At 48.4% G+C, this 14,044-nt stretch overlaps 1 protein-coding gene across 2 annotated transcripts in view; it reads left to right on the plus strand.

Moving 5' to 3' along the window:
* ATRX (ATRX chromatin remodeler) overlaps positions 1 to 14,044 on the plus strand; it is a 1,501,634-nt gene that overhangs the window by 1,298,123 nt on the left and 189,467 nt on the right. The gene's annotated exons all lie outside the window — the stretch shown is intronic.

A 14,044-nucleotide genomic window follows, 5' to 3' on the forward strand; every position in this document is an offset into this window, starting at 1 on the left:
CGGTAGAACACAGAGAGTACGCCTGCCTCCGTACCGCTCGGAGGCCACCACACTCATCTGCGGCGTCCCGCAAGGATCATCGCTCAGCCCCACGCTCTTCAACGTCTACATGAAACCTCTAGCGGCCATCGCTCGCAAACACAACCTGAACATCATCTCATACGCCGACGACACCCAGCTGATCCTCTCCCTCACCAGAGACCCCGACACCGCCAAAGCAAACCTCCACGAAGGGATGAAAGACGTCGCCGAATGGATGAACGACAGCCGCCTAAAGCTGAACACGGACAAGACAGAAGTCCTGATCCTGGGTCCATCACCCTCCGCGTGGGACGACTCCTGGTGGCCCCCGGCCCTAGGCACCGCACCCAAACCAACGGACCACGCACGCAACCTGGGCTTCATCCCGGACTCCACTCTTTCGATGACCAGACAAGTCAACGCCGTCTCCTCATCCTGTTTCCTCACACTCCGGATGCTCCGCAAGATCTTCCAATGGATTCCGACCGAGACGAGGAAGACTGTCACCCATGCCCTCGTCACCAGCAGACTGGACTATGGAAACACCCTCTACGCCGGAACGACAGCCAAGCTTCAGAAGAGACTCCAGCGCATCCAGAACGCCTCTGCCCGACTCATCCTGGACATCCCTCGACGCAGCCACATCTCGAGCCACCTTAGAGACCTGCACTGGCTCCCGGTCAACAAAAGGGTCACGTTCAGAATCCTCACCCACGCACACAAATCCCTCCACGACCTGGGCCCAAGGTACCTCAACAACCGCCTGACCTTCTACACGCCAACCCGCCAGCTACGATCCGCGGACCTCGCCCTCGCCGTCGTCCCCCGCTTCCAGAGAGTCACCGCCGGAGGAAGATCCTTCTCCTACCAGGCGGCGAAAACATGGAACACCCTGCCGGTCCACCTGCGACGTACCCGGGATCACCTCGCCTTCAGGAAACAGCTCAAGACCTGGCTGTTCGAGCAGTAGCAGACCCCTCTCCCCAAGCGCCTTGAGACCCGTCCGGGTGAGTAGTGCGCGATATAAATGCCTGATTGATTGATTGATTGATTGATTGATTGATTGATTGATACGTCCAACAGAATAAATACAATTGATACAGCAAATTTCCTTTCAAGTACTAAAGCCATTTTTAATCTTGGCGTATATAAACCTGCATACTTTAACAGAGATGACCTGATAGAGAGTATACGAAATAAAGGCTGTACTCCTTGCTGAATCGATTAACCCCTGCACCCCCCCAGACCCACCCACCCACCCCTCACACCACCCATAAGAAGCATTGGGAATTCCTTCCCTTAGTGATGATAAAGCCCAGTGCCCATCCTCCACCTCCCAAACCACCTTCAAAATAGGAAAAAGAACCGTTGTCCAACCATCCACCTTATATCCCTTCAGAAAACATTCTAAACAGAGTATCCTACATCCTTCCGGCTGTCCTGCTTCTATCCACAAGCACTCCAAAAGGGCCATCCCCAATAAGAATGTAAGAGGTCTGCGTCACTCCCCTCCAGAATATCCTAGTACCCCTCACAAAAATCCCTCACAAAGTACCCTACAAGGCGACTAGTAACAGACACAAGCCATAGGGACTTATCGGTCTTATCAGATTGACAAAAGATATTCTTTTGCCTTTATCTCTGAAATAAAAAACTGACTACGACCACCCTTGACAACCTTCAATTTTGCCGGGTTTTGCAGGAACACCTGAGCCCCTTTAGCCTGAAACTCTGGTATCAACTGTCTAAGCCTCCATCGCTGCCCAACTGTGTCCTGACAAAAATCCGGTCGGACAAAAAACTCACACCCCTTAGCACTTCTCCTTTTATTTGGCCGTGCCAAATCATAGAGCTCCTCTCTCGCTCTAAAATTACACAGCGAGATCAAAATAGCCCTAGGAAATTCTGAACCCTGCACTCTTTTTTGTACAAACGGAAATCTATGTGCCCTTTGAACTTCCCTTTGCCAGTCCCAATGCCCCAGCTCTGGAAATGCCTCTGAAAACAGCTCCGCCATAAACCTCAGCGGGTCCGCACCCTCTTTCCCCTCCGGCACGCCCAATACTCTCAGGTTATTCCGTCTGGACCTATTTTCAAGATCCGTTATTTTCCAGAGAAGTTCATCCCTATGTGTCTTAAGGGACCCAACTATTTCCTTCTGAGCACATAGCTCGTCTTCTAGCGTAGAAATCCTTGTTTCGGCCTCGCTCATCCTTATAACCACCTCCGAACAGGTCTTAGCCACCCGTCTTACAGAGTTCTGCAGTCGCTTACATGCGTTCTGGGTACGTAGAAGCCCAGCCTGTGTCTCTGCTCTATGAGTCATGATTAGGTCATATATGGTGGCCAGTGTTATCTCCTCCGATACTGGTACTAGTGCTGGTACTGGTACTAAAGTTGAGCTTCTTCGCACTAGTTGGTCCTGTGGGGCAGGGGTGATTCCCCCCGATATGGCAGAGGTAGCGTAGTTTGGAGAGTTCTGTTCATCCTAAGCAGAAGAGGCTGCTGACCCTCTCTCTTCCCCTCCCCTGAATACTTGATCACCTTGGCACATAGCATCAATAGAGCCCTCCAAATGCTCCTCCTCACCCCCCATACTGCCCCCATCCAGCCAGTCCTGCACAGCACTATCTACTGAGGACCTATCAGATAGAGAGAAAAAGTCCTCAACTATCGAAACCTTGTCCGGCACATCACGCAGCTCTCTTGACGCCTCTGCGCTCCCAGATTTAGCATCAGGTTCCAATACCAAGAGACCAGCACCAGACTGTCCCGAGACAATTACAGCCCCCTCAGTATTCTGCTGCCGTTGTTGTATAATAGTTTCAGCCTCCGTGTTCAGTTGTACCAATCCTTCACGGACCACATCTCCCAGAATCCCCTTTTCAGAGTTTGACAAAATTGGGCTTACCGGAGTTTTCCATATACCTTGCTGCATGCCCTGAGTGATCAGGTTCTGGGGTGGCACCCCCCCCCCCCCCCCCCCCCCCCCCCCCACTGATACTTGGCGTGCTGGGCGAGGCCACATCGTCTCGAGTTTTATTTATTTTGAACATCGCTGGGATATTATGTGCAGCGTCTCTCTCCAGCAACGCCGGAGCAGGAACGGTAACTCCTGTCTGAAGGGGGTGCCGCGCACTGATTTCCTCATGCCGATTAAATTTACTTATCTTATCGGCTACCTTCTCCGCCGGCTTCTCCGCTGTTGTCATCTGCCTCGTTCTTGACAAACCCGCGGGTTGCCCAGCCCCTCTGCCGCGGCCAGATCGTGACGTCGCACTCTTCCCCGGCATATCCCCTCCTGGACTGCCGCTATCGGTGCCGACCGTTACAATGTAGCACCGTGGTGAATACAGGAGACGCGGAGAGCGCTTCTTTCTCCAAGCTGCAGCAACCCTGAGGAGTCTACAAACCATAGACGGCCAAGGCACCTGGAGCCTCTGAATTGCTGGACCCTAGGCTAGAGCAAATGGTTGAACGCCAACAGAAACTTGGTAAGCGTTGTGGAGGTGGAGAGCACTTGCTTAACCGGCCACAGTTGCGGCCGCCATCTTGTTCTTGGTTTGGTCTTCAATGCAGTTTTAGGGAAAAAACATATGCCCTTGGTACCCGATTGGCAGGAGCCCAGAGCACACTCAGTCAAACTACATCAGCAGTTCAGCAAAAAGAAGGGGCATCCATGCAGAAAGAGGGCGCTTTCTCACAAGCTCTCCTTGGGTATGCTATTCGTCAATGAAAGTACCATCTACGCACATTGATGGCGAGGAGGTGATTTTATGCTAGCACCGCCTGCGCCTTGGTAACTTTTGATTTATTTACTTTCAATAACTGTGATATTGGCAGTAATGCAAGTTCAGACTGAAGGCCCGACAACCTTAGGTCTCTCCCATCTAGACCATCCTTCATCCTCCAACACAGATACCTGAGAAAGTCTTTCAGGCGAGTAGGCATTAATTCAGTGAACATGGATGAGTGAGAAGAGTAACAGGATCCTGTAGTTGTTTCTATCAACAATAAATGCATTTAAGGGTCTGAGTCTTCTAGACTTCATGACTTGCACATATGTTTTCTGCTTGTTGACTCAGAAGATGATGATGACTATTATCTTAACCACTAGTGCAAAGAAAGCAGTTTATCCTCCGCTATATGACATATCTCTAACTCCACAGACTCTGATAATGCAAGTATTAGCCGATTTTATGGCCTCTGTGAAAGACATGAAGCTTGACTTCTGTAACCAATTTACACTTCTGGGACATTATCTACACTGTTTGCTTCTATTAGCACCAAGTGTCCTTGAATTCTCCCCTGAATGATATTGCAGTGTGTAGGAAAGTGACCCTTTTTGACTTGGTTGCCCCCACTTTTTTCTCACTCGTGCTGATGTCATTGATTGGCAGTGCATTGGGTCCCTGCTAACCGGGAACCGGTGCTCTTTCCTTAAAAACAAGACAGATGTTCAATTGTAACCCAATTGGCAAGGACTTTAGTACCCCTGTAAGTCCCTAGTGAATGGTATCCCTGGTATCCAGGGCGTGGGTAATAAAGAGGGTCCCAAGGGCTACAGCATGCCTTATACTACCCCTTAGTGACCCACCCACAAACTGCATGCAGACTGCCATTGCTGGATGCGTGAAATGGTGCAAACTGTTCTGAAAACACGACATGGCAAACTATGTGCCATGCCCCAATACACTGCATGTACTATATATGTCACCCCTACAGCAGGCCTTAAAGCCCAAGGCAGGATGCATTATATCACATGTGAGGGCATATCTGCATGAGCAGATGTGTCCCTGTAACGCCTAGTTCTATTGTTAGACATTGCAAGTGATCATGAAGCCATCTGAAGGTTTGTACTGGGCACTGGCCATTACGAGTTACCCAGCTACATAATGGCTTCACTGAAAATACTGATGCATGTTATCAAACATCTTGTCTTAATAAATCTGTACTGTAGCCATTACTGGATTTCAGAAGACATGCACCCAGAGGGTACCTTTCCTGTGACTCCTGAAATCCTACCAGTTCCATAGTGTGCTAGCTGCCTTGTATCTTCTAACCTGCCACCACAGACGAGTTTCTGACCCCCTGCAAGGGAGAACCCACGCCCTGAGGTCAGAAACAGTGCCTGCTCTGGCAGAAGTTGTTTAGACCTCCAGCAGGATTGCTAGCAGATTGAAGCCTCTGGCCTTGAGATGGTAAAGACTGTACCTCGTTTGAAATGAATCCTCAGCTTCCCCCAGACCTGGGCAACACTACCTCCACCCTGAGGCCCATTCGGCACCAGAGCAGGCGGTAAATTAGATAATCAGAAGGCGTGTCACACTTTCAGGCTAGGCACACCCCTAAAGTGGGCCACATGAAGTGGACAGTCGGAAAAGTGTTACACCATCTAGGTTTTGGTGAAACTAGGAACTCTGGGTCAGGATTTTTCCCACTCTTTGCAGGAAGTGGTCATCTAGGTGGTGTAGGCACCCAAGGGTTGGTAGCCTATTGGCTACTACCCTACACTTCCCTAAGTGGCTCTAAATTCTGTATTTAGGGGTTTCTCTGATACCAGAGAGGGAGATTTTTCTAACTGGGAACTGGAGGAGGACAGAGAAGCTCCATCACAGTGAGAACAGAGGACCAAAACCTAACCTGGTGCCAACACTCTCTGGCTGCTGGCACCTCGACAATTGCAAAGACCCGACATGTTCAAAAGCTGTGCATCTCCCCAAGCCGTTTGAGGATTGTCAAGCGCTTCAACACTACTTAGTATATCCCTTGAGGTGGAGGAGCTATCCCCCTGATCCATGCGCACCGACTGCACTTGTCCAGTACACTGTTTTGCTGGCCCTTGGGTCGCCTGAGGGAGCATCAGAACAGGAAAAGTTTTGTGTGTTTCCAAGAGGTGAGCCCCATCTCTCCAGCAAGGTTTGAGATGCTAGGCCCTCCAAGAGCCCCCCTGCACCAATACAGGGTACCAGAGCACTTGCAGCAAACAAGGCTTTGTCACTCCTGGACCTATGAGGCTGACCCTGAGAGTGGCCCTGTTGTCTTGTTTTCCTCCCCTCTACAGGTCTTACCAAGAACCATGAGAGCCTCCAACACAAGTGGATAGCCGGCCAAGCACCTCTGCCCCCGAGCCCCACAGCCCGGGTCCACAACAACTAACTGCACCCCATTGCTCCAAAGACTCTCACAAGCCGAACCCCCCTTCCTTTGGTTTCTGCCAGATTTGTCCCCAAGTCTCCTCCTGCAGCCTTTCTATTTAAGTGCCCATTGACTTCAGCACTGTAGCGCTCGAGGCTACGAACCTGTCCAGCACCACTGCACCCGGATACCCCAGGGCAGGTAAATTAAAACTGCTGATGGTTCTTTGGCCCATGGCCCCCCATCACCTTAAGTTCCATAGGGCAACCCGAACTTCTACTACTGGTTTCTGACTGCAGTATGTCTTTCCTGCCATAGGATAACATTACTGTTATGCAAGTATTTTGCTGTTTTGATGTACAATTCATCACTCTAAAAGTATTTACCTGATTATGATGCTCTTGGTTTCTAAAAATATATAAAAAGCTGTTATTTTTATAAATTGGTCTTGGATTTCTTCTTCAGTGCATGCACCATTTATTGACTCTGTGTGGGCAACAAATGCTTAACACCTACCCTCTGATAAGCCTAAGCTGCTTGAACACACTACCCCAAATAGAGCACTTGGGATTATCAAAGTAAGCTCTGTAAACCAATAAGGTTTTTTAGCCATTTTTGCATGGCGTTTCATTACATTGGCCCACTACATAAAAAGCCAGCTTCCTGCACATTGATCCACATCCATATTGAAATGACTTTCCGAAGTTTAGTGTTTCTTTTGTCTATACTTAATTGACCTGTTTTGTTTAAAATCTTTGGAAGTAAGACTTGAAAAACCATCCGACACATATTCATTTTAGGTTACCTTTGGTAAGAAGACTTGTCCTCCATGAAGACTCCTGGCACATGCTCCACATTTGTTACCCATTGCTGATTTGTTCTTGACAGTAAGGTATTTATCACTAATACCGTCAAGTGGAATACTCTTCTGTATCTCAGTCGCATAGAATTAAGATTTCACTTTAAAGGAGCAAAGGCATAATTAATGACCTCACAAACACTTTCTCTTTTAAGACACTGGAAGACTAGCACAGCAACATGAGCAGATGCTCAAGCGTTTTGTTAGTATTACGTAATGCATTTTCAAGAAGAGATGTGAAAGTCACGGCCCGGAGGTTCTTTGCACCCTGTCTGCTTAGAATCAAGTTGGATGTCTTTATCGCAAATAACACTCAACTAATCAACATACTGTGACTAGACACCCAGAGGATGGACATCTTTGTGTCAAAAGTTTGGCTATAACATATCACGTTGTGGCCCTCCTAGTGTCAGGGCCATGGGTTAGGGTGCGCAATAATGGTGTAAAACATAATTTCTGAACACACGAAGAGCATCGATACTTAGGCACACATTGATTCCCGAGATCTTACTAACATTCCTGCATCATGACCATCTAAATAAGCTCCATCCTCTTGAGTGAATAACTCTTTGCAACAGTGAATAACTATCAAGGAGCAACATGGGAAAATCTCTCTAAGGTCAGACTTACCTGAGCTGTGCACCCATATCCACCCTTGGACGTCTGCTATCTTGCATCTCAGATTTTTCACTTCTGCACCTCACTTACCCGTCATATGACCTTGTTAATAGGGGCATCTCTTTATAACACTTCATGCCTCAAGAAGTTAAAATGTTTCTACATAACAAGGAATTACTGAGTCGTCTGGGACATTGGGTAAACACTGTAATACAAAACAATGGCCCCATGACATATGAACGCAACAACACTACCATCCAAATGGTTCTTTATTCTTCTTAATAATAATAACGGAAATATTTCTTTATAAAAGCATTCTATATGGTGCAGTGGGTGTGTGACACAAAACTTGCTCGGTGCTCTTTCCATTTGCTTTTCCTTTTGCTGTCAGGACACTGCTTCCATCGCACCGTGCCTGATTTTCATTTCCTCATTTGGGACCACTTTTGCATGGATAGGCTCATGCTACACACCAGGCAGTGGAGCATCGACTACCTTGGCTTCGGGATGCCTTCATTCGGCACGGAGACACCTCTATTTGGCTCGGGGGTCGTCCTCCCTGAGTTTTGGACCAATATCCTTGAGTATCATACCTTGGAAACTGCTAATTTTTGGATTACGCCTTGAGTCTTTTTCAAGGTCTGTTTTTACTCATGACTCTCATGCTGCTATATCTAGAGTCCTGAAGATGATCTTGTCATCTTCTTAGGGATTGAAACGTCCACTGAAGTCACGGGCACTTACTTGTATTGTTGTGTAGCCAACAACGGGGCTATGCAATTATTTTTAGCTACATACTTTTGATCACTATTGCGACGTGTGTGTATCGATGAGGGAGCACCAAACACATTTTTTCACTCACAACTACTGCACCGTTTTACAATGCTTTTATAATGAAATATTTTCTTGACTTGTTTGGAATACATAGCCATTTGGTTAGTAACATTGTGAACATGCCTCATCATACATGCATCTCCCACCATATTTCTCCTTAACCTTTGTGCTGTCCAGGGTCTTCATAGAGATTGGAGGGCCTTGGCAGCACTTACCATACTGCTCCGATGGACACAACAGATCCTGACATTGGCCTTTTGTCATGGGTCCGTTCTTATTCACAAAGGGAAGCTCATGCTAGAGATCTATTGCAACTTTGTAAGGTTACCACAGTTTTTTTGGTGAAGCTCCTTCCAGATTTGCCTGCAGTTTCAGATGTTTCATAACCAGCTTGGACTTTTAATATCGAAATTACCACCAGCACCTTTTTCTGTGGAATATTTTGCCCAACAGTTTCATCTTACAATTCAGTAACCTGTGCTAATGTAACCATTTGATGTCCTGCTTGCTTCAAATACATATAGAACATTTTATTCTATGAGGTGGATCTTTTGGTAGTGCCCCCTCAGTTTAATTCCCGATTAATCTTCCCAGGTAGCACACTTCTGTTTACTCAACTCATACAAATTCCATTAAAACTATATGTGAGAAGTTGGCCTGATATATGATGTCACTAGTTCTAGTGTACACCTTGTATCAGTCCAAACAACCCTTATGGTGATTGGTTGTAAAGTCAACCTTATAGACCAGCTATCCTAGTGGTAGCATGGACAAGAGCAGTCTTAGGCTAAACTCTGAATGGCATGTGAAGCCAGCTGTAATACCATATGTAATCCCTTGAATACCATATGAAAGGACACCCCAACAGATATATATATAAAATAAAGTGTATTTATTCTAGTCAAACCCTCAGCACTCTTTGAGATTCTAGGTAAGTACAACACAGTCTTATTCAAGCATACATTAAGTCACACAGGTAAGTAATACAGTTAGGCCCTAGGGGCCACGCAAACCATATACTAAGTAAGTGGTATAAGGACCACTGTCACGGAAATAGGATAGGCCTAGGCCTAGGGAATCGCTGGGGCTACACTATACTACCCAAGGTTAGGAAGTGGGAGGCCCACGGGATTCAGGTGCAGAGTGGAAACACTCACACGTAATGCCTATAATCGGTAGAAATAGTACAGTTTAGATTTAATAAGATTTAGGATACTTCTGGAGTAGCTAGGAAGTCGAGACTTGAGAACTAGACACTAGGATAGTCAATACCCTGATGAGCACCGGAGTACCCAAGTTACCTAGCCCATGGGCTGCGGGTGCATAGGTGTGAACTTACGTCGGGTTTCGTCGTCGACTCCTATGGATGCCTGAAGGAAAGATGCTGACAGGCAGTCAATGAAGAGTGTCCGGTGGATCCCAAGGCCGGGATCAAGAAGGAAGGATACCTGCAAGCAGAAGGGACAGAGTCTGGGTCACTAGCCAGTGACCACGTGGAACCAGGAAGGAACCAGGCGATGTCGGGAGATTGCAGGTGAAGAGGTGAAGCTTGTCGCAGCAGCCACGGGTACCAGGAGACGTCGAGGACGACCAGGACCAGGAGGCGAGCTGTCCCACGAAGTCTCGTGCTGTCGGCGGCGTCGAAGTCGAACTAGGACTCACCAAGCCTTGGCAAGCGGAACCCAAGAAGAATGGAGGACTTGCTTCTGGTGCAGACCAGGAAGGTCTGGGTTACAGAGGAGCAGGAGCCAGTCTGGAGGAGCCAAACCAGCAGTGGAAAATTGAAGGTGTGTCGTCGCAAAGGTTACTAGCCAACGGGCAAGCAACCGGACAAACGCGGCAAGCAGGAAAATGCAGAAGGGCCCCACGCAGGACTCGTGGAGAGTGGAGGGCTGATCTTCGGTGCAGATGGTGCTTGGGGTTGGGGCTTCTCAATCCCCGGTGCACAACCTCGAGGGTGCCTCAGAAGCTGCGCTTGAAGATACTCGCCACTTTTCCCAGGTAGCCGGTCCCACGTCTCTCGTCTCCTCCACGGATCTCAGCTCGGCTGTGGATGTGGATGTGGATCAGGGTCGGAGAAGTCTGGAAGTCAAGGCTCTGGTTAGGCTCTGCAGTCGGTCCCTCGTAGAACTTCAGCAAAGGGTAAGTCTCTTGATGGTGCCTGTTCGCACAGGGTGACCACTCCTTGGCCACAAGGGAGATTCTTCAGTCTTCTTCTTTCGTCAAATGTCGAAGGTCCAGAGTTTCTGTTCAAGTTGCAGGTTCAGGATAATCTAATCTCCTGGGGCCCAGCTACCACACTTATACTAATCTGGGGGGCTGGGTTGCCTGCTAGGTCACGCCTTATGGGTGGGACCTGGGAGGGGGGTGGTTACACCCCCTTCCGTTTGTCCAGTTTCGCGCCAGGACTGGGGCTGGAGTGCCCCAGCACCGGTTTGAACTGGACTATGCATGGGACACCTTGAGTGCCCCAGGCAGTGTCTCGTTTCTTTCATCCCTCCCTGCCCCAATACACTAAGGCCTGTCTGGGGTGGTGCTCGCACCTCCCAAGGCAGGAAACCTATTGTCCAAGCCTCCCGTGCCGGGATCACTCCCAGCAGCAGGAGGTCAGACTTGTGTCGTGGCAGCAGCATCCATTTTGTGATGCTGGGGCTCTGGTTAACTGTAACCGGGTAAGTAGGTTTCAACATGTCTTCTCCCTCTAGAAGGGAGGGATAATATCCTCATCACCAGAAATGGGGTCGGGGTATTATTCCAAAGTGTTAGACACCTTACACGACATGTTTTGATAAAGCCAAACCATAGTTACCATAACCGTTTAAGATTATAAGGCACTTTAAGTGTATATGGTAGGCTATATCATAGAACAGCTATAAGGACATGGTCTCGAAAGCTGCAGACAGGCTCAGCTCATGCTAGAGCACTATCTCACATGTTACCAAGCACTCTGCCTCCAGGATTGTTAAGGCCTGCCATAGGAGTGGCTGATAGGTACACATGTGTCTATATATAAGGTAGGTATAGGAATACTACACCTAAGCAAGGGGTGATTACACGACCTTGCCCCAGCTGAGTGATCAGCCAGTTGTGTCATAATGGAAGGCCAGGCCAGGGGTGGCATAATACATGCTGCAGCCCCTGGTAGGCCTAGGGTACACCTATGCCCTGGGTACCTAAGGTACACTGTACAGGGGCCAATAAGGTGATCCTATCCAATTGGGTTATGCACCTAAAGTACATAGTATTAATTTAGAGAAAGAACAGCAGGGCTGTGGGTCTGATTAGCAGGCCCACAGCCACATCGAAGTCGAAAACCAGTAAAGCAAAAGCAAAAAGTGGGGGTGAACATAGAAAGCAGACCCTACTCTCCTACACAACCCCCCCCCACCCCCCAAACTTAGGGACATTAAACTAACCTTGACCAGTTGAGATTCATGTTCTAAGTGGAAATATCTGGAGTGTCCATCTGCAGTGGCATGGTCAGTCCCAGGTCTATGTTCCACTGTGAAGTCCATCCCCTGTAGGAAAATGGACCACCTAAGAAGTTTGGGATTTTCACCCTTCATCTGATTTAGCCACAAGAGGGGCTTATGATCTGTCTGAATCTTGAAGTGAGTGCCAAACAAGTATGGCCTCAGCTTCTTCAGGGCCCAAACCACAGCAAAGGCCTCCCTCTCAATAGCTGACCAACGTTTCTCTCTAGGGGTCAGCCTTCTACTTATAAAAGCAATGGGCTGGTCTTGACCATCTATATTAAGTTGTGAAAGAACAGCTCCCACACCCAACTCAGAAGCATCTGTCTGGACAATAAACTCTTTGGAGTAGTCTGGACTTTTCAGAATAGGTGCACTGCACATGGCCTGCTTCAGGTCATCAAATGCTTTTTGACAGCTTACTGTCCACTGAACTTTCTTTGGCATTTTCTTGGAGGTCAAGTCATTAAGTGGTGTCACAATGGACCCATAGTCCTTAACAAACTTTCTGTAGTACCCAGTCAGGCCCAAGAAAGCTCTGACCTGAGTCTGGGTAGTTGGAGGAGTCCAGTCCTTTATGGTCTGGATCTTGCTCTCCAGTGGTTGAACCTGACCCCCGCCAACTAGGTGGCCCAGGTACACAACCTTGCTCTGCCCTATCTGGCACTTAGTGGCCTTGATAGTGAGGCCTGCCTTTTGCAGGGCCTCTAAAACATTCCTCAGGTGGACCAGGTGATCCTCCCAGGTGGAGCTAAAGACAGCAATATCATCAAGATAAACTGCACAGTAGTCATCCAACCCAGTAAGGACTTGATTCACCAGCCTTTGGAAAGTGGCAGGTGCATTCTTCAAACCAAAGGGCATTACCACAAATTGATAATGTCCTCCTGGGGTCGAGAAAGCAGTTTTGGCCTTTGCATTCTCAGCTAGTCTGATCTGCCAGTAGCCTGCTGTCAGGTCAAATGTGCTCAAAAACTTAGCAGCTGCCAGTCTGTCAATGAGCTCATCTGCCCTAGGTATTGGGTGGGCATCTGTCCTAGTGACAGCATTGAGACCTCTGTAGTCCACGCAAAACCTCATCTCTCTCTTACCATCTTGGGTGTGAGGTTTTGGCACAAGAACTACAGGACTAGCCCAAGGGCTCTCTGAAGGTTCAATGACTCCCAGCTCCAACATCTTTTGTAACTCAACGTTGATGCAGTCCCTGACATGGTCAGGTTGCCTGTAGATTTTACTCTTCACAGGCAGACTGTCACTAGTGTCCACCTCATGGGTGCACCAGTTTGTCTGACTTGGGGTCAGAGAGAACATATGTCTGTAGGATTGCAGAACTTGTCTGCAGTCCTGTTGCTGATGGACAGTGAGGCTGTCAGAAAAGACCACACCATCAACTGAGCCATCATCAGGGTTCTGAGTCAACAGGTCTGGGAGAGGGTCACTCTCTTCCTCCTGCCCCTCATCTGTAGCCATGAGTAAGCCCATGTCTGCTCTGTCAACATATGCCTTCAATCTGTTGACATGAAGCACCCTGTGGGGGCTTCTGTGAGTCCCAAGGTCCACCAAGTAGGTGACTTCTCCCTTTTTCTCAACAATAGTGTGGGGTCCAGACCATTTGTCTTGGAGTGCTGCTGGGGCCACTGGCTTCAACACCCACACTTTCTGCCCTGGCTGGTAAACAGTCAGCACAGCCTTTTGGTCGTGCCAAGCTTTTTGGAGTTCTTGGCTTGCCTCAAGGTTTTTAGAAGCCTTCTTCATATACTCTGCCATCCTGGAGCGGAGACCAAGTACATAATCCACTATATCAAGTTTGGGTTGTCTGAGAGGTCTTTCCCATCCTTCCCTTACTAAACATAGGGGTCCTCTTACAGGATGCCCAAACAAAAGCTCAAAAGGGCTGTAGCCAACCCCCTTTTATGGGACCTCTCTGTAAGCAAACAGAAGGCAGGGTAAAAGGATGTCCCATCTTCGCCTAAGCTTGTCTGGTAAACCTTTTATCATCCCTTTTAGGGTCTTGTTGAATCTCTCCACAAGCCCATTGCCCTGTGGGTGATAGGGGGTGGTGAACTTGTAGTTCACACCACACTCCTTCCACATTGCAGTC

This window comes from Triturus cristatus, chromosome 5_2, assembly GCF_964204655.1.
Source record: "Triturus cristatus chromosome 5_2, aTriCri1.1, whole genome shotgun sequence".
Lineage (NCBI taxonomy): Eukaryota > Metazoa > Chordata > Amphibia > Caudata > Salamandridae > Triturus > Triturus cristatus.